Source organism: Heterocephalus glaber, unplaced genomic scaffold (genome assembly GCF_053883595.1).
Source record: "Heterocephalus glaber isolate CG9 unplaced genomic scaffold, H.glaber_assembly_v1.0 deba00001594, whole genome shotgun sequence".
NCBI classification, from domain to species: Eukaryota; Metazoa; Chordata; class Mammalia; order Rodentia; family Bathyergidae; genus Heterocephalus; species Heterocephalus glaber.
In genome coordinates this window covers 13,657,731-13,681,564 of record NW_028258369.1, presented here as the reverse complement: position 1 = coordinate 13,681,564, position 23,834 = coordinate 13,657,731, and positions in this window count along the sequence as shown.

Sequence of the window (23,834 nt, the reverse complement as noted above, 5' to 3'; positions counted from 1 at the left end):
TGCCCACCTTTCCGGTAGGGACACAAAGCCATATTCCCTTACATAGGGAATGAGTGCCCTGCCTGTAGTTTCCCATACGGTTTAGTTCATTATTTTAACGCCCTCTGCCCGCGTCCGTGTAATTTTGGTAATGACTAGTGCCAAGGGGGTGGAAAGAGAGGGAAGAGGTACAAATAACTTTTGCTTTTTGTTTTGTTTTTTGAGACGGTTTTGCTATGTAGTTCAGGCTGGCCTTGAACTCATGACAGCCACCCAAGCGCTTGCATTACAGGCCTGTGTCACCCCACTAGGCTATGGTAACGCTTTTCTAAGGGGGGCCGGGTGCATAGTAAATATTTTAGGCCCCAGAGGCAACTAGGCAACTTCACCGCTGTATCCAACAGCAGCCATAGACAATATGGATAAACCTGGCCAGGTTCACGTAAAACTATAGCCACTGAAAATTTTGACAAGTTCCAAAATATTTAATTTGAAATGTAAAACTTATTCTTAGCTTGAGACCCATGCAGTAACACATGGTGAGTTAGATTTTGGTGCGGGCCTAAATCTAGGACCTTGTTCAAGAATAACTGCTTTACAGCTTTGCTTCAATGAGAACTTTATGTGCTCAGCAAGAAGGTGTGGGAGATGATTCTCTGTCTCCCTTTAATAGAATCTGCTCATTCCCGATAGGCAGACATGATTTCTAGGACTGAGAGAGGGCTGGATGTGGTGGTGCAGACCCATATTCCCCAGCATTCTGGAGGCTGAGGCAGGAGGCTCACCCAAGTTCAAGGCCAGCCTGGGCTATATGGAGAGACTAGTGTTCCCCCCAAAAAAGCCTCCCCCAGGGGCTGGGGATTTATCTCAGTGGTTCGAGCGCCTGCCTCGAAAGCACAAGGTCCCGAGTTCTATCCCCAGTACCCCCCTCAAAAAAAAACCTCCCCCAAAACCAACAATACAAAAATACGTTGAGGGTCAAAGAAGGAAGAATGGAGCAGATATTTAGGGAGTTTCTGAGAATATTCACACACTGTCATACAGAATCTGAAAGTATGGGGTATAGTGTATTTTGTTAACTTTGATTTTTTTTTCTTGCTGTTGTTGAATTTGTCAATTCTATTTCTGTCATTTTTTGATCTTTTTCCCTTCGGGTGCTTTTTTCCATAAAAGTAATCACAGTTTTCTCTCTTGGATTGCTTGATTGTTCAGTTTTGTTTAGCTTTGCTCTTCAGATTCTTAGCTCTGATCTCTGTCTCTTTTGGCACTTTTTCTGTGGTGGTCTCTGCCTCTCACATACTCAGTCTACTGAGTGAGAAAGCACGGTTAGGTCCACACATTTGGCATGGATTATTTTAGCCAAAAGAGGCTAGAGTCAGGTGCCTTTCCCCAGGTTTGCTTATGGCAAAGTTGCTGTAGCATTAAAGGTAAACATTTATTTGGTGTAACTCGTTATCATTTGTATACACGTGTGGGAGTCTGCAGAATACTGCCAGGCTTGGACAAAGTGGCATTTAATGTGTGTTATTACTCTTATTTTATTTCAGTTTTTAAAAAATACAAATTCCAGCCAGGTGTGGTAGTGCAAACCTGTGATCCCAGCACTTGGGAGGCTGAAGCAGGAGGATCTCCTTGAGTTTGAGGCCAGCCTGGACTACAGAGTGAGAGTTCAAAGCCAGCCTGAGCTACATATCAAGACTCTGTCTCAAAAAAGAAACAAAGGAATGAGCCAGGCATGCTGGTACAGGCCTGTAATCCTAGCACTCAGCAGGCTGAGGCATGAGGATTGCTGCAAGTTTGAGTCCATTGTGGAGTATATAGCAAGACCCTAAAAGAAAAAATGTTTTTTTTTCCCCCAGTGCACAAACAATATAGTACTTTTGTAAAAAAAGAAAAATGCCAGGGCTGGGGATTTAGCTCAGTGGTACCACCACTTGGGTCGCAAGTGCAAGGTCCTGAGTTCGATTCTTGGTACCAAAAAAATGCCACGAAGATATATATTTTTGTTTGTTTGTTTTGTTTTTGTTTTTTGAGACAGGAACTTGCAATGTAATCCAGGCTGGCCTCCAATGTGGCAATCCCCCTACCTCAGCCTCCTGAGTGCTGGGATTACAAGTATGCACCACCATGCCTGGCTGCCATATAATTTAGAAAAAAAAAGTAAGGAAATGGTAGAGGAGTGATAAAAATGAGAAGAGTTGTCTTAGTGTAGTAAAATTCTAAGTAATTTCTCCTAAATATTGTTGAATGCAAGTGTACAAAAAAGAGTTGAAGGAAAAATTATTATAATAGCTGGTGTGGTGGTGCACACCTGTAATCCTAGCACTCTGGCAGGTTGAGACAGGAGGATCACAAGTTCCAGCCCAGCCTGGGCAACTTAGCAGTTTAGAGAGATCCTGTCTCAGAAAAGTAAAAAATCAGCAGCGTGTGATGGTGCATACCTCTTATTCCAGCATTGGGGAGGCTGAGGCAGGAGGATCACTCTGAGTTCCAGGCAAACTCGGGTACATGGTAGGTTCAGGGCCAACCTGAACTATATAGCAAGACCCTGTCTCAAGTAAATAATAAATAAATAGGCTGGAGATGTAGCTCAACATGAAAGCCCTAAGTCCTTTATATATGTGTACATATGTGTGTGTGTGTGTGTATCTAGATGTGTATATATCTAGAGCTTGTTTGAACTTACACTTTTTCACTTACTACTGTGATATGAGGTAAATTGAAGTGATTGTTTTCTATTTATAAATACATTAATTTTTAACCTTTGTGGAGTGTCCCTCTGAATTCTAAAAGGCCAATGTACCCCTTTGTGCTAGCTATAGATGTTAAGCAATGAAGGAAATAACCTAGACCAGAATCACTGGGGCTTAGACTTAGAGTCACTGGGGCATAGTGAGTAATATTTGTCCAACGAAAAGTAATGAATAAGAAACTCCTGGGCTTGTCCCGACCCATTGCAATGATGAGAAACTTCACATTTAAAACCTTTCAATTTCATTTTTATTTTGGTACCAGGGATCATTAATTTCATTTTTGATTGACAAATGATTCTTCTGTATACAGTATTTATATCATACAATGGGATGTTTTGATGCATGTTTACATCAAAGGATGATTAAGTCAAGCCAATTAACAATTCTCATATGAGATAATTATCATTTTTGTGGTGAAAATATTTAAAATCAACTCAGCAATTTTGAACCATATGGTGTATTTTTATTTACTTTAGTCACCATTCTATGTAATAGATCGCTAAAGCTTATTCTTTCTAACTGTAGAACCTTTTATTTACTTATTTATTGTTTGTCTTTGAAACAGGGTCTTGCTATGTAGTCCAAGTTAGTCTTGAACTCACCATGTAGCCCAGGCTGGCTTCGAACTCACATGGATCATCCTGCCCATCCTGCCTCGGCCTCCTGAGAGTGCTAGGATTACCACACTGGGCTAGAACCTTTAAAAAAATACTGCCCTTGGGCCGGGGATTTAGCTCAGTGGTTTTGCCGCCTGCTGCGCAGGTGCAAGGACCCGAGTTTGATCCCCGGTACCAAAAAATACTGCTCTGTGCCTCTCCCCCCAAGCACATTTTGTACAGTTTACAATATTTCTTTCTCAGTGCTGGGTTCGATCCTGGGCCCCACCCATGCTAGATGAGCACTCTGGTACTGAGCTAGGGTGCATTTGGATTTCCAGCCAAACACCTCTTCTGGGGTTCATTGTAATGTAAGTGTTATTGCTGAAAGCCATCCACTTCTTCCTTCCCAGGAAATGGCCTGCTACATAGTCCTTCTAGATGAAGGACTCTGCACCTAACTCCAGGGAGGCCCATTTGCAGTGGTGGCGCTGGGGAGGCGGAAGAAAGGCAGGGGCTGTCGCCCTGGCAACAGGAAGTGCCTGCTTCCCTGCTTTTGTGGACAGGGCCCCATGGGAAGGTGGTCTGCATGTGAGTTTGGGAGATGCAGGCTGTACCCCGACAATGGCAGAACAGAATAAAGCTTGCTCACTTAGGGCTGAGATGCCAGCTAAACAACCACCACAGGAGCGCGCTGCACTTTTAAGAGGATCAGCAATGGGTTTTGGAAATGGAACTCCCTAGTAAGTTGGAAATCTTCAGCATACATAAGTGGCTGGATGTAAATGACAGCGTTGTACTCTATTGAAAGATCTTGGGGGACAGATTTCAAACTTGTAACCTGTTCTCTGACCCTAGTGATGGCCTATGGATATATCAGTTGGAAAACTTGTCTCCCAATACACATTTATTTTTTATTGTTTGGTACCGGGGATCGAACTTGGGTCCTTGTGCTTGTGAGACAGGTGGCGGAACCTCTGAGCTAAATCCCCAGCCCCCCCATACACATTTATGAGGTACAGGAGTTACAGCAAGATTGTTTAGTTTGATTATTACAAAGGAAACTGACATTGATGGACAGCTATCATAATTGTTAAAGGATCTGTAATTGCAAGGCCACTTACAAATATCTACTGAGAATTGCTTTTCAAAATATGTTAGAAGAGCCGGGCACTGTGGTGCAGGCCTGTAATGCCAGCACTAGAAGGAGAGGCAGGAGGGTCATTTTGAGTTCAAGGCAAGCCTGAACTACATAGCAAGACCCTGTCACCAACAAAACAAAATAAAAACAGACAGCTGGGGATATAGCTCAGTGCCACATCTCACTTACCTAGCATGCTGAGACCCTAGGTTCCATCCCTGGCACAACACAAAAACATTTTTTAGAAGAAAAACTAGACAAATTTAATTGTATCATGCAAAAAATACTTAAAAGCCAGGCACGGTGGTGCATACCTGTAATCCCAGGAACTCAAGAGGCTGAGGCAGGAAGAGTGAAAGCTCTAAGCTGCCGTGAGCAATTTAGCAAGAACCTGTCTCAAAACATAAAAATGGCTGGGGATGAACATCAGTGTTCAGTGGTAGAGTGCTTGCCTAGCATGTGTGAGGCCCTCAATCCTCAGTACTGGAAAAAAATACAAAACATGTAAATACAAAAACAAAAACTTTGAATTCTAGTAAGGAAAATTATACATTATACATCCAGATCATCTCTGCAGTATTTCCTAGGGCTGTATTTGAATCCACAATTCCTTAAAATTTCTAATTAAAAATTAAGATTAAAATGGTTGCCAGGCATGGTGACATATACCTGTAATCCCAGCACTTGGGAGGCTGAGGCAGGAGGATTACCGTGAGTTCAAGGCCAGCCTGGGCTACATAGTGAGTTAAAGGCTGGTCTGAACTACATGGTAAGACCCTGTCTCAAAAAAAAAAGGGGGGCGTGCCGGCACGGATTTAGCTCAGTGGCACTGTGCCTGCCTCTTAAGTGTAAGGTCCTGAGTTCGATCCCCGGTACTGAGGGGGGGAAGGTGTCCAAGAATGGGGATGTAGCTCCGTGGTAGAGTGCACACATTAAGCTGGACACAGTTGGATGCCCTTGTAGTCCCGGCTACTAGGGTGGCTGAGGTATGAGGGTCATTTGAGCTCAGGTGTTCAAAGCCTGGGCAACATAGCAGGACTCTGATCTCTTTTTTAAATGTTAAATTTAAAGCCGGGTGTGGTGGCACACACCTGTAGTCTCAGCACTCAGGAGGCTGAGGCAGGAGGATCACCACAAATTCAAGGCCAGCCTGGGCTACATAGTGAGACCCTGTCTCAAAAACCAAAAACCCAAAAGCACCTGGATGCTGAAAGTTCTCACCTTCTCTTTGTGTAAGAAACACAGGCAACTCAGTAGGTAAAGGATAGTCCTTTCAACAAATGGTGCTAAAACAACTGCATATTCACATGCAAAAAGTTTATTTTATTATTTTTTTTGGTTGTGTTAAAGGTCCAACTCAGGCCCTCATGCATACTAGGCAAGTGCTAAAAAGCTGAATCCTGTCTTAGGCCTCAAGCCTTTCACAAAATGAACTCAAAAAGAACGAGACAGAAATGTAAAATGCAAAGTTATAAAACTCCTAGAAGATGACATAGGAGAAAATCTGGGTGACCTTGGGTTTGGTGATGACTTCTTAGATATAACACCAAAAGCACAAACCATGAAAAAAATGTGATTAAGCTGGACTCTATTAAAATTAAAATTTTCTGCTCTGCAAAAGACATGGTTCAGAGAATGGCGATGGTGCACTTGGAGTGAACGGACTACCACTGCTGGAAAGGAAAATGGCACAAGCGCTGAATGTGTTGGGTTTAAGAATTTATACTTAAATGTGGTGCCAGGTCTTGGGCGCCTCCCATTGGCTCTTCTAGAGCCTGGTTGATGACATGATTGACAGGTGTTGGGTCACATCAACTGTGTCTCCTGCACATGTCCTTTCCCATAATCCACTCTAATAATTGGATGTGTGAGATGCAGTCCATGTACATGAACCTTCAATGAGCTGCAGGAGAGGAAAAGTCAGGCCAAAGAATCTGGCCACCTGCATGTTGATTTGGGACTTGGGAATCTTTGGAGGCAGGCAGGCCCGGGTGTCTTCATTTTTCTTATCACTGCCTCAGGGTAGGAGGCCTTAGGATAAAGGTCAGGGGATTGGCCCTGGGGTGTAGCCTAGGATCAGGTGAATGATGGGGAGTGATCCCATTGCCCCAACTGTACTATCTATATTAAAACCATCAGCAACCACTTCATTGTGTACTGTAATGTTCTATAAGTTGTTAATGTATAAAAGCCTTGTGGTGTTTTTTTTTTGTTTTTTTTTTGAGACAGGGTCTTACTATGTAGTTCAGGCTGGCCTTAAACTCACTCTGTAGTCCAGGCTGGTCTCAAACTCGTGGTGATCCTCCTGCCTCAGCCTCCTGAGTGCTGGGATTACAGATGTGTATCACTACGCCTGGCTTATTTATTTTTTGAGATGCAGTCTCACTGAGGTAGGCTAGAAGAAATAAAGATAGGTAAAAAGGAGACAAAGAAAATTATGATTTTTTTTTTCGGTACTGGGGATCGAACTCAGGTCCTTGCGCTTGTGCAGCAGGTGGTGAAACAACTGAGCTAAATCCCCGGCCCCGAAAATTATAATTTTAAAAATGAAAACTGCAGCTTCAGGAACAAGCCCAGTTTAAAAACTTTTGTCTTTCTCTTCTCCCAAAATATAATAAGCCTGGTTAATTCCTTTCCACCTACGTCTGGGTTCTGCCTCTTTCACCTGTGACTAGACCGCCTTTTCACCTGTAAGTTAGGCTTTCCCCTAAAAATGGACCATTAGCTTACTAAGACGGGGTATTCTCCCACCAAACCAGACCGATTCCACAGATTTCCACCACCAAAAGCACACAAATACTCCCACTTCCAAACTAGCGCATCTTTCTCCCAAGAGCCCGCACTGCATTCTTGGGTGTGTGTTTAAATTTCTGCCTAATAAACCCTTCCCATGCCTCTTAGGATGCGTCCTAAAAATTCTTTTTCTGAGAAGGAAATCAGAGAACCTGCGAACCTATTCTAGGGCAGGGTGTGTTAGGTTCCTTATCTCAGCTTTGGGAATCTCTTTGGGCCCTATCTGGTGAATCGCTCTGTAGCCCACGCTGGCCAAAGACTCGAGGTCCTCTTGCCTCAGTCCCCCAAGTATAAGGATCCAGGCATGCACCACCATGCGCTACTTCATTAAATACTAGTTAGTACCATACAGGAAGTATTGTTTCACTAAGTTCTAGTTAGTACAGTACGGGAATTAGTGTTTCATTATCCTATTCTGTTCTATTTCATTTTTAAAATGCTGGTTATGGCGGGCATGGTAGTGCACACCTGTAATCCCAGCACTCAGGAGGCTGAGGAAGGAGGATCATCATGAGTTCAAGGCCAGCCTGGGCTACATAGTGAGTTGAAGCCCAGCCTGAACTACATAGTGAGACCCTGTCTCTAAAAACAAACAAAAACCAATGCTGGTCATGAGCCTCTATTTTTTTTTTTTTGGTACTGGAGATTGAACTCGGGACCTTGTGCTTGCAAGGCAGGTGGTGGAACCACTGAGCTAAATCCCCAGCCCAAATAAGATTAGGGTTTTTTTGGGGGGGGGGCTTTAATTTGATTCCACCTGTGTTTTGAAAATGTGGCTAGAAGCGCTCCAGATGAAATTGCAGCAAGTAGACCAAATTACCACATGTAGTGATAAAAATGCACCAAAAGAAGGTTTTTTGCCATTTCACTTCTGCATTGATATAAAAATTTAAGACTAGTATGATAAACTATTTTTGGAGGCAAAGCTTTTGTATATAAGGAAGGAAAGAGGGGTCGAGGGGGGATGGGAAAAAAAGAAGCAAGATATATCATGTACAGGTACAAATTCCCTATGATGAATGTGATCATTATGTATATCTAAAATGTACCAATAAAGGTTTAGCAAAAAACAAAAAAAACTTTTTAGGGAGTGGGGTTGACGGATTAAAGATTTATTATCTTCCAAACTGTTTGAAAAAATAATTTCCAAATGTATAACTTTTATAGTAAAAAAAATAGCATGATGTAGCTATTTATCCTAAGGCACTAATGTCCTACTTTCTAAAAGTTGCTTTATAAAAAATGGTGAAAAATTGGGCACAGCAGCAATGTGCAATTATAGGGTATTAGTTGCATAAAGTGTTGATTATTCATGGGATGTACTATGCAGTCATTAAGAATGATTATGCCAGGTATTTAGCTCAGTGGTTCTGCTGCCTGCCTCGAAAGTGCAAGGACCTGAGTTCGATCCCCCGTACAAAAAAAAAAAAAAATCCAAAAATGATTATGTAAGGAAGGTCTAGCTCAGTGTTTCCCAACCAGGGCCAATTTTGCCTCTCCTGGAGGGCATTTGGCAATTCTGGAGACGGTTTTGGTTGTCATAACCGTAGAAGGGGATTCCAGGGCTCTGCAGACTCTTGGCAAGTCTTTGGTGTCCTGAACAAAGAGTTGGACAAGATATGCGAAAAAAGGGTGGTGAAGTTTTACATTTATTAAAGATAGGAGAAGAAGTGCGCTGTACAGAGTGAGAATGGGCAGCTGAGCGAGCTCACAGTGGCCACAGGCGGAGGTCTTTTTTTATCTTCCATCTTAGGGCTGATGTCAGATCCAGGTCATCCTATCAAAAACCTGCTTGAAGGCCAGCCTGGTGTTGCATGCCTGGAATCTCAGCACTTGGGAGGCAGAGGCAGGAGGATCACTGTGAGTTCGAAGCCAGCCCAGCCCGGACTACATAGTGAGTTCAAGGCCAGCCTGAACTACATAGTGAGACCCTATCTCAAAAGCAAAACAAAACAAACAAAAACCTTCTTGATTTCACGTCAGAAGAATTGAAGTTGGCACTTTCTGATTAGTCCCAGGTGGAGGGCCTGGACCCTGTTCTTCTCCATGGGGTGTGTCCAGGACCTCCACTACTGTCAGGCCACACCCACTTGCTCATAGGTTGGGTACCTCTAATCTCCTGCCTCAAATTGGCATCTGGTGGATAAAGGCAAGATGTTGTTAAACATTTTCCAAACTAGTGGGAATATAGAGAACACAAGAAGAAATAATCCCCAAATACCAGAAATACTGAGGCTGAGAAACCCTGGTCTAGACGATGACCATGTTCATGTAGGAACTTTACTTCATTCTTGATACCTATAAATCCTCATCTTTTTTGTAGCATTTTATCTATCCCTCATTCTTGGAGTACAGCTATTTACATTCATGGCTTATTCTCTTCCTGGGTTGGAGCTATTTTTTATGGGTGGGAACCACACCTGATTCATCTCTGTGCACCTTGCAACCAGACCACCTTGTGTCCTGTAATCCATAAATGTTTGTTAAATTATTTCATGAGAAAAATGATGAAATCTGTACATTTTTTCCCCTTCCCAGTACCAGGGATCAAACTCAGGACTTTGCACTGTGAGGCAGGCACAGGACCACTGAGCTATATCCTCAGCCCTTTTCTTTGGTTTTTTGAGCCAGAGACTTGCTATGCAGTTTAGGTTGGCCTTGAGCTCACTATGGAGCCCAGGCTGGCCTCAAACTCACAGCGATCCTCCTGCCTCAGCTTCCTGAGCACCAGGATCACTGGCATGCACCATCACGCCTGGTAAACCCTGTAATTATTGAAATGGAATATATGCATTATATATTCCATAATATATTTAACTGAAAAAGCAAGTTGTAAAACAGTATGAGCAACCCACTGATTCAACGCAATTCCTATGACAACCCCAGCTACTTTTTCTGCAGAAATGGATAAGCTATTCCTCAAATTCATATAGGAAGTTGAAGGGCTTGGAAAAGGCAAACTAATCTTGAACAAAGTTAGAGGACTCACACTTCCCTGTAGTAAGCAAACAGTGTAGACTTGCATACAGATATACATGCATATTAAATGTAAGAGAATTGAGAGCCCAGAAGTAAAGCCTTATATTTACAGTCAGTTGATTTTTGACAAGGGTGCTAAGATAATTCAGTGAGGAATTTGATGAACAGATTTTTCAACAGATGGTACTGGAACAATTGGATAGCCTCATAAAGTTGTATCCTCAACAACACATACAAAAGTTAACTCAAAGCTGGGTGCGGTGGTGCACACCTGTAATCCTAGCACTTGGGAGGTTGAGGCAGGAGGGTCGCTGTGAGTTAGAGGCCACCCTGGACTACATAGTGAGTTCAAGGCCAACCTGAACTACATAGTGAGACCCTGTTTCAAAAAAAACAAAACCCAAAATCAAAAACTCAAAACAATAAACCAATTGAATTTTCAATAACTCAATTTTAAAATGGGCAAAATGGCTGGGGATTAGTTCAGTGGTTCTGCCGCCTGCCTTGCAAGCGCAAGGACCCAAGTTTGATCCCCGGTACCAAAAAATAAAAAAATAAAAATGGGCAAAGGATCTGAGTAAAATATTTCTCCAATAAGCCATATAAATAGCCAACAAGCACATAAAGAGGAAAATGCACATCAAACCATGATAGAATGCCACTTCACACCCACAAGAATAACTATAACAAAAAAGGCAGACAATAACAAGTGTTGGTGGGAATGGAGAGAAACTGGAACTATCATACATCTGTGGTGGGAATGTGAAGTGGTATAACCAAACTGGAAAATAATTGAGAAATTCCTCAAAAAGTTAACTGTTTCAAATTATTTATTTATTTATTTTTTCTGGTATTGGGAATCAAACTCAGGACCTTGCTCTTGCCAGGCAGGTGCTGTGCCACTGAGCTAAGTCCCTGGCCCAGCATTTTAAATTATATGATACTACAATTCCACTCCTAGAACTCTCTCAAGAGAAATGAAAACATTGAGGCTGAGCCAGGAGGGCCTGCCTGGGCTACATAGTGAGTTCAAGGCCAGCCTGAACTATAAAGTGAGATCTTATATAGAAAAACCAAAACCAAAAACACAGTGCACAAGAGAAATGAAAATAAATTCACAAAGTTATATATAAATGTTTATAGCAGCATTGTATACTATAGCTAAAAAGTGTAAACTATCAATTAATTGATAAATAAAATGTGGTATAAATATAAAATGGAATATTATTTTTCAGTGAAAAGAAATAAAGTACTGATACATGCTACAACATGGATGAACTTTGAAAACATACTAAATGAAAAGCCAGATACAAAAAAACCCCACATATTGTATGATCCCATTTATATGAAATGGCCAAATTAGGCAAAACCAGAAACAAAAAGTAGATCAGGGATTTTCTAGGATTAGGAGGTTTTGGGGTGGTGTGGGAAATGACAGCTAATTTCTCTACACTTCTTTTAGGGGAAATGAAAGAGTTCTGAAATTACGTTGTGCATATACTAAATACAAGTCACTTTAAATGGTGCACTGTTGCGGGGGGGGTTGAGACAGGGTCTCACTTTGTAGTTCTGGCTGGCCTGGAACTGACTATGTAGCCCAGGCTGGCCTTGAACTCACTTTAATCCTCCTGCCTCTGCCTCCCCAGTGCTGGGATCACAGGCGTGTGCCACCGCTCTTGGCTACATGGTCCACTTTAAATGACCAAAATGTATTGTATGGGAATTATAGCTTAGTAAAGCTAAAAGAAAGAAAGAAACTGAGCAACATGATCCACTCCCCAGAATGTACTGAGTTTAGATAAATTTGGAGTGTTACTGGTTCCACTCTACCTAGCTTCCCAAAACATCCATCATGAGGCTCTGACTGTTGAATTGCCGCTGTCCTCAGAGGGATGGGACTTGGCCCTTTCCCGGGAGACAGTGTAGTGAGCAGTGTACAGTGGGCAGCGCACACAGGCCTGGGAATGGCGCTGCAGCAGGGTCGACTTACCCCTTGGCCCGAGTACACTGGGTGTGGCGAGGGACCAGGAAGGTGCACCTGCCACTCCAGATCCCAAGATATTTTATAGTCTTTTTTTTTTTTTTTTTGAGACAGAGTGCAGTTCAGGCTTGCTTTTAACTCATAGAACCCAGGCTGGCCTCAAACTCAAGGCAATCCTCTTTTTTTTTGCCCATTTAGTTTATTGGTATATTTTATTTTGTTTGGTTTTTTTTTTTTTTTTGGCACCGGGGATCAAACTCAGGACCTTGCCCTTGCATGGCAGGCACTGGAACCACTGAGCTAAATCCCCAGCCCCTATTGGTATATTTTAGGTATACAATACAGTTACATTTATCATTGGGATCTTGTACCATTACATGAGTATCTTGGTTCTTATTTTTTTCCCCTTCCCCTGCCCTCCCTTCACCCCTCCACCCTTCCCTATTTGCAACGACTTTGTTTCCTTTTTTTTCCTTTTATCATATTTTTTGTTTTCCCTTCTTTCCTTTCCCCTACCCCTCCCACTTTCCCTACTCCTTTAGACCTTTTCTTTCTATTATACAATATCAATTATACATTTTTTAAAATTATAATATCAAGATCTAGAAGACATTACCGCAGACTTTACAGAATTTAATTTTAATTTTTTTTTTGGTACCAGGGATCGAACTTGGGTCCTTGAGCTTGCAAGGCAGGCAGCAGAACCACTGAGCTAAATCCCCAGCCCAACTTTACAGAATTTAAAAGGACATAGAAAGCATATTACAAAAATCTTTTTTGAAATAAATTTGACAACTTCTATGAAGTACCTTGGAAGACAAATTAAAGAAACTGACTGTGGAGGAAATATCAAATTTGAATAGCACTTATTAAAGAAAGTATATTCCTAGCTTGAAAACCTACCTATATGACAAGAACAGGCTCATATACATTTTAACTGATAAATTATATCAAACATTTAAAGCAGAAAAAAGAAGGAACACTTCTCCCCTCATTTTAGGAAATCAACATTGTGCTAATACTAAAACTGGATAAAGATAATAGAAGAAAAAGTGAACATAGATAGAAATTTGTTTAACAAAACGAACTATTAGAAGTCAGATCTGGCAGTATGTAGAAAGTGGTTTTATTGGAGCCAATCCCAGCGCCCAGGAGGAGGCTCCCCGGCCACCATTCCACCGCTCCCAGGGCAGAGGAGGTGAGCTGCACGAGTGCCAGCACCCCGCCCTGTGGAAATGAGAAGACACATAAACAAGTCTCAAAACCAGACTTCCAGATCACCTACAGCAACCCCAAAGGGAAACAAGATGGAACAATCTGATACTCAACCACCTGGACTCCCTGGACTGGCAACAAAAGTGGATCTGGAAAAAATGAAATCAAAAGTAATTTCTCAGATATCAGCAGAGATTGTGCCCATAGTGCAAGACATGATTAATAAATCTAGAGAGGACACAGATAAAAAAATAGAGGAGCTGAGGAACATGATGGAATCCCAACATAGGAAACAAATGGAATCCATAAAACAGATGCAAACAGATTTCCAGGAGATTAAAAACTCCACTGAGGGCCGGGGATTTAGCTCAGTGGTTCTGCCACCTGCCTTGCAAACATAAAGACCCGAGTTTGATCCCTGGTACCAAAAAAAAAAAAAAAAAAAACAACAAAAAAAAACTACACTGAAAGGCTATGCAGCAGAATGAACCAATGTGAGGACAGAATTTCAGATATAGAAGATAAGATTGCAATTAGTGACCAGGAAAAGAAAAATTGCTTTAAAATTGTAAGGGACCATGAGAAATCAATCCAGCAGCTGCTAGATGATGCAAAAAAAAAAAAATAACATAAGACTGATTGGAGTCCATGAAGAAACAGAAGAGAGTGCAGATGACATAAAAAAACTGTTCACAGAAGTGATAGCAGAAAACTTCCCAAGCAGGGGAAAAGAACTTGACATACAGATAAGTGAGGCATATAGGACTCCAACTAGCCTTGATCAGAAAAAATCTACACATAGGCATATAATAGGATTCCAGAAACCCAACAGAAGAACAAAATTTTACAAGCAGTGACTGAAAAGAAACAAATCACATACAAAGGAAAGCCCATCAGAATCACAGCAGACTTCTCAATGCAAACCCTCAAGGCAAGAAGAGCTTGGAGTGACATATTTCAAGCCCTAAAGGAAAACAGCCTCCAACCCAGACTGATGTACCCTCCAAAGCTATCTTTCAAAATTGATGGAGAAATAAGATACTTTCATGATAAAGAGCACCTTGGGAATTTCATGAATACCAAACCAGCACTCCAAAAAATTTTAGACAATATCCTAGGAAATGACAATGAGGATCACAACCCCAGGAAGCCCAGCAGAATGAATCTGTTGGGTGTGACAAATTAAATGCAAAGGGGGAGAATCTAACAAAAGAAAAAGTTTTAAAACTTTTAACTTCATCTCCCTAATGAGTGTATAATTCAGTCTTGTTATTGTACTGATTAGTATTTTTCTGATTCTAGTCTTGCACACCTTTCCTTGTGCTGTACTGGCTATTTATCATCTTCTTGTGTCTACTTTTTAATTGGGTTGTCTATTAATGAGCTGTAAGAGTTCTTTATATATTCTGGTCATAGGTTATATGCTTTGTAAATATGGTCTGTTTAAGGACTACTTTTCTTTTTTTTTTTTTGGTACCAGGGATCGAACTTGGGTCCTTGCACTTGCGCAGCAGGCGGTGAAACCACTGAGCTAAATCCCCCGCCCCTACTTTTCATTTGAAAGATGTCATTTAAAGTTCTAAATTTTGATGGAATCTTATTTATCAATTTTTTTCTTTTATACATCATGTTTTTTGTATCCTAGGAACTTCTTGCCTACCCTAAATTCATAAACATTTTCCCTTATAATTTCTTCTTAAAGTTTTATAGCTTTAGTCTTTCATATTTAGGTTCATAAATCCTTTCAAGTTATTTTTATGTATGGAAATAAAGGGTTGAGGTTAACTTTATATACGGATACCAGGTGTTCTAGTGCCATTTGCTGAAAACACTATCTTTTCCTCTGTTCTTGAACTGAGTTTATGTTCTATAAAATGTTAATGTTAAATAATCTTTCAAAACTCAGTTGACCATATATGTGTGGTTGTATTTGTAGATTCTCTGTTTTATTCCAATGATCTATATGTCTTTCTGTAGGGAACAGGGAAAGGGGATGTTACTAGAACCTCTGCAGTAAGTCCTAGTCTCCTACGAGCCACAGCACCACAAGGCAAATTACAGGAAAGGTAGAAAAATGAGACTTTGAGAAGAAGCTGAGCTTTGGGTCTGATCAGTGCTGCTCTGGGCAGCAAAGATGAAAGCTGGGTTGGGGGAGAAGCAAATGTAACAAATGACTTGCAGAGAGTTCAGTACACCGGCCTAAACAAGATGTAACAATCCAAGAACAATGAGGAACTGAGTAGATGAAGATTTTGTTCCTCCCAGGATGTCTTCAGCTGGTGTAATCTTGTCCTGGAGAATCACAGCATCACCGGATCATTGAGGTCTCAGTTGAGACTGGAGGCCAAAATGGAATTATGTCTCGGAATGCCATAGCTGGGCTGTAGGCAGGAGAACTAGGCTAACCAAATTATTTTACCCTAAAATTATGTAGCATTGCTCCCGACATCTTTCCTTACACCAGCACTGCCTTGATTACTGTAGCTTTAGAGGAAGTCTTAAAATTAGGTACTAAACGTCTTCCAACACTGTTTTTTTTTTCTTTTTCTTTTTAATTTTCTAGGTCCTTTGTACTCCTACATAACTTTTAAATTTCAATATCCAATTCTTCATTTATAGCAAGTATACATAGACCTGAATTTTTATGTACACCTTGTGTTTTCTAATCCTGCTAAATTCAAATACAAGTTCTAGGGGCTCCTAGAGATTTCTTAGTATTTTGTCTGTAGATGATCATTTTATCTACATATAAAGATTTTGCTTCTACCTTGCCAATCCTATCCTAATTGTGACATTTTATTGCCAGACTATTTTGGTTTAGGACTATGTTTCAAAGTGTAATGGACAGATGAAAAGTAGGCATATCTGCCCTTGTTCCCCACCTTAAGGAGAAAGCATTGTATCTTCTCCATTCATATAAGGCATTTTTGCTGGAAGTATGGAGTACATGTCTTTAATCTGTTGAGAAGGTTCTGTTCTACTTCTAGTCTCCTGATAGCTTTTACCATGAACAGCTGTAGAATTTAGTCCAATACTTTTTCTCCAACTAGTAACAGGATAATATGGCTTTTTTCCTTTCCTCAGTTATAATGATGACTTTTGGGGGTGGATCTTCCAATGCTGAAACAACACTGCCATCCCTATAATAAAACCACTTTCTACATCCTGCCAGATCTGACTTCTAATAGTTTGTTTTGTTAAACAAATTTCTATCTCTGTTCATACTTTTTTCTTCTATTATCTTTATCCAGTTTTAGTATTAGCACAATGTTGATTTCCTAAAATGAGGGGAGAAGTGTTCCTTCTTTTTTCTGCTTTAAATGTTTGATATAATTTATCAGTTAAAATGTTTATGAGCCTGTTGTTGTCATATAGGTAAGTTTTCAAGCTAAGAATATACTTTCTTTAATAAGTGCTATTCAAATTTGATATTTCCTCCACAGTCAGTTTCATTAATTTGTCTTCCAAGGTACTTCATAGAAGTTGTCAAATTTATTTCAAAAAAGATTTTTGTAATATGCTTTCTATATCCTTTTAAATTCTGTAAAATCTGTGGTAATGTCTCCTAGATCTTGACATTGTAATTTTAAAAATGTATAACTGATATTGTGTAATAGGAAGAAAAGGTCTAAAAGAGCAGGGGAATTGGGAGGGGTAGGGGAAAAGAAAGAAGGGAAAAGAAAAATATGAGAAAAGAAAAAAATGGAAACAAAGTCTTTGCAAATAGGAAAGGGTGGAGGGGGTGAAAGGAGGGCAGGAGAAGGGGAAAAAAAATAAGAACCAAGATACTCATGTAATGGTGCAAGATCCCAATGATGAATGTAACTGTATTTTATACCTAAAATGTACCAATACACTTAATGGGAAAAAAGTGGTTTTATTATAAGGATGGCAATGTTGGTTCAGCATAGGAAGATCCACTCTCAAAAGTCATCACTTTAACAGAGGAAAGGAAAAAGCCTTATGATCCTGTCACTAGTTGGAGAAAAGGTATTGGACTAAATTCTACAGCTGTTCATGGTAAAAGCTATCAGGAGACTAGAAGTAGAACAGAACCTTCTCAACAGATTAAAGACATGTACTCCATACTTCCAGTGAGAATGCCTTATATGAATGGAGAAGATACAATGCTTTCTCCCTAAGGTGGGGAACAAGGGCAGATGTGCCTACTCTTCATCTGTCCATTACACTTTGAAACATAGGCCTAAATCAAAATAGTCTGGCAATAAAATGACACAATTAGGGGCAATCTTCTTTTTATTTATTTATTTGTTTTGTGTTTTTGAGACAGGGTCTCACTATGTAGTTCAAGCTGGCCTTGAACTCATGGCTATCCTCCTGCCTCAGGCTTCTGAGTGCTGGGATCACAGACGTGTGTCACCAGGTTGGGCCTTTTTTTAGTCTGTTTTGCTTTTCGGGTTATCATTTGCAGCAAAGTAAACTAGCCTGGGGAAAAATACCACAATGTCAGAGCTACTAGTTAGCTGTATTAGTTCAGTGAATCTCTGAGTGACAGGATTATGGACGATCTTTGTTTTTGTTGTATTTCTGTTTTCAGATTGTGTAGAAATGACATATTGATGTCTTCAGAAAAAAAGAAACTTTTACAAAGAAGTTTGGCAGCCCTCGCCAAACCAGGGGGTCATTGGTGAGGCTGGAACCTCATCTCCTGCCCCTCGTCCCCCAGTGTCCCGTGGACAGGGGGGTTGGGGACAGCAGGACTCAGGCGGGGACTGCTCCACCGAAAGCCCCGCCCCGCGCCACGGGGCTCCATTTTTATTGCGTAAGGGCGAGAACAGTCCTGCGCAGGGGGCGGGTAGCGGGACAGCCTTTTGGGCTCAGGCAGCAGGCAGGCTGAGCCTAGCGCCCGGCTGTGTGAGGGAGTCCCTGGAAGGCCAGGGGCACTGCACCCGGGAACAGGACCCCTTCATCTGGCGGGGGGTGCAGTGACCTCCCCACGGGGCAGCCGCGTGTCCCAGCTTGCTCGTTGCATCGGAGGAGGCTGCCTGTCCCTCTGCGCTTCCCAGCAGCCGTCGAGGACATCCTTTGTTTCACCCTGGGATGGCTTTTGTCTTCCAGGCGGAGGTAGTTCCGACAGTACCCCTAGACTCAGGAGTCATATGAGTACGCGATCCGACTTTCTCCAACCGTTTCCTTCGTAGTCCCTGGAGCAGTCACAGGTCTACAGCTTGTGAGGCCGCCTTTCTTTCCAGGGTCACTTTGCCCTTTTAAAGGTTCTTCGCCTCAGGGAATGCAAGCTCCTTCCAGCCACTAGCCACGGGAGGGCGCACCAATAAGTCAGTCAGGGAGGCTTGGTGTGAAGAGCTGGGGCGTCAGTACCTGAGAAAGCAACCCTGGGCAGTGCTGAAGTGTCTCTGTCTCTGTCTCTCTCGCTCTCATAGTGCTTTTCCACTGAGACAGGGTCTTGCTAAGTAGTTCAGGCTGGGCTCGAACTTGTGATCCTCCTGCCTCAGCCTACCACAGCTCTAGGATTGCAGGCGTGCGCCACCATGGTGGCTTGAGGAAATTAATTTTATTTAATTCATTTAATTACAGATTTAAGTAGTCACGTTTGACTAGTAGCTACCATATTGGTCCGCACAGTTCTGCAGCAGTAGCTTCTCTAAGAAGACTGGTTTACTGAAAGGGTTTATGAAGTTGGCATCTAAATGACTACCAGCAGTGACTTAAGATGTTCCCACTGTGGGCAGCTTCTGTGCCAGGCGTCCTTGCGGTTGCCAGATCACCCTTCCAACATCTATGGGGACCCACCGTGCTGATGACTGAATCAGCGCTGCAGATTTGGACTAGAAACCAACACCCGATGCAGGGCTCTTCAGAGCAGATGCGCCTTTCTGTTCCACACAGCATTTTCGGGTCTATCTTTGGCTGCTTTGTGTGTTTGGCACATTGAATTCTCGGAGTGGAAAGGGACTCACAGACTGGCCCTTATGGCTGTGTGCAGTGTATGAAGCTCTCTAAGCAACACGAGCTCTGGGCTGGAGGGGGAGGGGGTAACTGGGTTCCCATTCTAGCTCCGTCAGTCGCCAGGCCTGTGGCCTTAAGTAGATATTTGCCTTTCCCAAGCTCTAATGTTCTCATTTTTCCATGCTTTTAGCCTAAATGTCTCCAAGAGCTCTTTCACATCGCAGTGATTCTGAGATTTACCCCCTCCATTCTGATATCTCTGAATTCAGGTTTCATCTGATAGCCAGTGGCATGTCACAGTATAGTTCACAGCATGCTTTTTAGTTTTATGCATAAAGGTTTTATTTGTTTGAGACGGGGTCTGGCTATGTAGTTCAGGCTGCCCTTGGACTCACTGTGTAGCCCAGGCTGGCCTTGAACTCCTGGCGATCCTCCTGCCTCAGCTTCCTGACTACTGGGATTACAGGTGTGCACCACCACACCTGCCTAAGAAGGTGTACCTTGTACTAGATGAAGCATGCTCTGTGTAATTTAAGAATGTCAGCAGAGAGGCAGAGGGAGTAGCTCAGTGGTACACTGCGTGCTTAGCATGTGTGAGGCCCTGGGTTCCATCCCAGTGTGTTCAGAGATGGGGCTTGTGGAAGGTGATTGGATCTCAGGGGTGCTCTGCTCACCAGTGGATTCATCCAGGGGTGAGTTGAAGAGCTGAATGTGCTGTTGGGAGGCGGGGCCTGGTTGGAAGCGGGTCCCTGGGGGCGTGGCTTGGAAAGATGTATTCTCATCCTGAGTTCCTCCTTTCTCTCTTTGGTACCTGGCTGCCATGGGCTGCCATGGGCCACCATGGACTGAAACTGTGAATCAAAATAAACCTCTCCTCCTTTAAATTGTGGGTGTCAGGTAACTAAGAAAGATCCTCAGTGCCAAAAGAGTATCAGTGGGAATATATTTACTTTAATATACACGTTGTTATAGCTTGTGTCTAGATGTTCCCCCAAAGCCTCATGCAGTTGTAGGTGGGGCTTTTTCAGAGGTGGCTGGATCTAGGGTGTGTGATGCTGGAACTGATTCATGGTGCAATCCTAGGCTCAAGGGCACTAGGATTAAGGGAGTGAGTGCTACCCGCCCTAAGTAGTCTGGATAAGGTATAAGGGATAGAAAGAGCTGTGGTCGTCCTTTCTTGCTTTGCTACCTTCTACCTGCCATGAACTGTTTCTTCTCTGCGATGTCCCTCTGCCATGTGCCACTCTGCCTTGGAGCCAGCCAATTATGGACTGAAACCTCTACAAACTGTGAGCTAAATAAACCTTTCCTCCTTTAACTGTGGGTGCTGTGTATTGTATCTCAGCAATGAGAGAAAAGTAACTAAAACATGAGTACACTCTGAAATTCCCCCAGAGGCAAAGCCAGTGGGCTCTGATAGTAAGCCTAAGTCCAGTTTAGTATGAAATTGCATACACCGTGCTGGGCCCCGACCCACAAATGTCCAAGGCACAGCTGAGTCTCCACTGCAACCCCCACCCTCAAATGAAAGGTCAGTGGGATTTGTCTTAGGCCAAATTGGGGGTGGCTGTAGTTTTGTCTTGAGAGTTTCCTCTCCATTTTATTGCATTTTATGTATTTTAGCAGTACTTGGGATTCAACCCAGGGTCTTCACACTGAGCTACATCCCCAGCCTTTTTAAATATTTTTTATTTTGAGACAGGGTCTCTCTAAATCGCCAAGTTGCCCAGTTTGGGCTTGAATTTGGGACCCTCCTGCCTCAGCCTCCCAGAGTGCTGGGATCACAGGCGTGTGGTCCCACTCCTGGCTCCAGTCCTTTTTCTTTCTTTTTACTTTTTTCAGAGACTCAGAGCTTTTAACCACTTTCTCCTCTGTGCTTCTTTTCTTTGTCTTCCCTTCCCAGCCCATCTCCTCCAGTAACATTTGACTCAATTCATTCCAGGACTTTCTCCTGAAGGCTTTTGCCAAGGAACCCGTTTCATCCCAGTGGTGTGTTGGTACAGGGTTAGCAACCAGCTCTCCAGGATGACAGGGGAGGCCGCACTCATGGCATTTGCCAGTTTCTGTGGGTGGTGTATGTATTCCCACAGTGGCCGATTTTCAAGCTATGAACTACCTTGTAAAATTCCCAAAACTTTCAGTTAGTTCCCAGCTCAGCACTGCAGTACAGACCGGATCAGTCCCTTCTCCTGGGGTGGGTCCTGCTTACCTCCCAGCTTCAGGCCATCTTCTCTAGTCTGATATTAAACAATAGAGGATGCGCTGGGTGTGGTGGCATATGCGTAATCCCAGCACCCAGGAGGCTGAGGCAGGAGGATTGCTGTGAGTTTGAAGCCAGCCTGAATTACATAGCGAAACCCTGTTTTAAAAAACAAATGAACAAACAACAACAACAACAACAGAATAGAGGATGATTCATCTCCTATGTGCCAAAGCTTATGCAGTTTGGCGACAGACTCTCTTTAAAAACAGTAATACAAGCCAGAACTTCTCCTATATGAGGAACCCAATGTATAAATAATTTAAAGAGCTAAAAAAAGACAATAGGACATAGGGAGATAGAGCTGCAGTAAATGGAAAGGGGTTCTTGAGATGGAGGGAGGGAGGAAAGAAGGGAAGGGAGGGGAAACAAAGAATTAGGATGTGTTATGTACATGTGTCTACTCCCTACCATCAATATCATCAATATGTACTACAAACATGTACCAATAAAAAATAAATAAAAATAGCCAGGCGTGGTGATGAAAGCCTGTCATCCCAGCAATTGGCTGGCTAAGGCAGGAGAATCTCTGAGTTTGAGGCCAGCCTGAACTACATAGAGAGACCCTGTCTCAAACAACAAGAAAAACCTGAAGCAGAGGAGGGAGGAAGCCACATGCCTGCCTGGGACACAATGTCCCAGGCCTGACAGGGAAGCGGGCAGAGCAAGGCAGGTGAGCTGGCTTTGTTTTTGGACAGGAGCGGAGCTGAAGAGGTCCCCCAGGTGGATGGGGCAACTCCTGCAGGGCTGGGTGCTCTGGGCCTTTCGCTCTGAGTGCCGTGGGGGGTGACACGATGGCACTTCAAGAACGGCTCCCTGGGGTTCCTATGTTGAGACAGACTGAGGGCCCAGTTAGGAGAATGTCACAGTAACCCCGACGAGGACCCTCTGCTCTGAGCACTGGGAACGTCTTGGACAACATACTCTGCCCATGTCTGCTTTTTTGTTTGTTTGTTTTTCTTTTCTGGACATGGTTTCACTTTGTAGTGCAGGCTGACCAGAAACTTGGGTCCCCCTCCTGCCTCAGCCTCTGGAGTGCTGCAGTGTGACATGTGCCACCACATTTGGCTGACAGGGCACTAGCATCTCCCCGTTGGGCCTGGATTAGGGCCTGCACAGACCCAGGTGCCTCGCTCTTCTCAGCCCCAGCCAGGTTCTGCCGGTGTCTGTGAGCGACAGGGCAAAGGGAGTTTAGTAATTTCAGTAGAAACCTGGGCAACACTGGACACCACTTAAGCGTGGGATCAGCCTGAGTACCAGCAGACTGCAAGTACCTCCTGATGTGGCATCCCCACAAGGACACAGGATTTTTAGTTGTGTCCCCATCAGAAATGGCACAGGACACAAATCCAGACTGGCGGCCCCCGAAGCATGACTGGCCTGTCCTCTTCCAACTGTCAAGGTCGAGAAAGGCCAGGAAGGCTAAGCAGCTGTCTCAGCTAAAAGGAGACTGAAGAGACGGGACCGCTAAATGCTGTGTACACTCCTGGGGTGGAAAAAAGCACTAGAAAGGACAATACTGGGACATTTGGAAAAAAGTGAATATGAAATCTAGTTTTGGCAATAGCCTTATGTCAACATTCCATTCCCTGATTCTGCGGGTTGAATTGTGGTTATGAAAGAGAATGTTCTTGTTCTTGGGAATGCATTCTGAAGTATTTAGGAGGTAAGGAGACATGGTAAACCTACTCTTCTCGGGATCAACACTCTATCTCTAGCTATCTACGTCTACCTAGCGATCCTCTGCCTTCGAAAATGGTAAAGCAAATTTGGAAACAATGTTTGGCTGCAGGGGTACATGGGAATTCTTGTCTTCTTATTTTTGGTTTTTTTGAGATAGGGTCTCGCTTTGTAGTTCAAGCTGGCCCTGAATTTACTATGCAGCCCAGGCTGGCCTTGAACTAGCAGCAATCCTCCTGCCTCAGCCTGCTGAGTGCTGGGAGTGTAGGCATGCACCACTATGCCTGGCTTCTTGTAACTTTTCAGTAAATTTGAAATTATTTCAAAAGTAAAAACTTTCAAAAAAGGTGGCTACAACTTCAGAATCTAGATAAAGGGAATGGAGATTGGACTCATTCTGGCCCTTTCAAAATAAACCTGTTATCAAATAGGCATCTTTCTGTAGGATGGAGAGAGTCAATCATTAATTTTGTGATGTCTTTGAACTTGGAGTTCCCATTAGCATCGGAAGGCCACTAGTTCTGTTGGA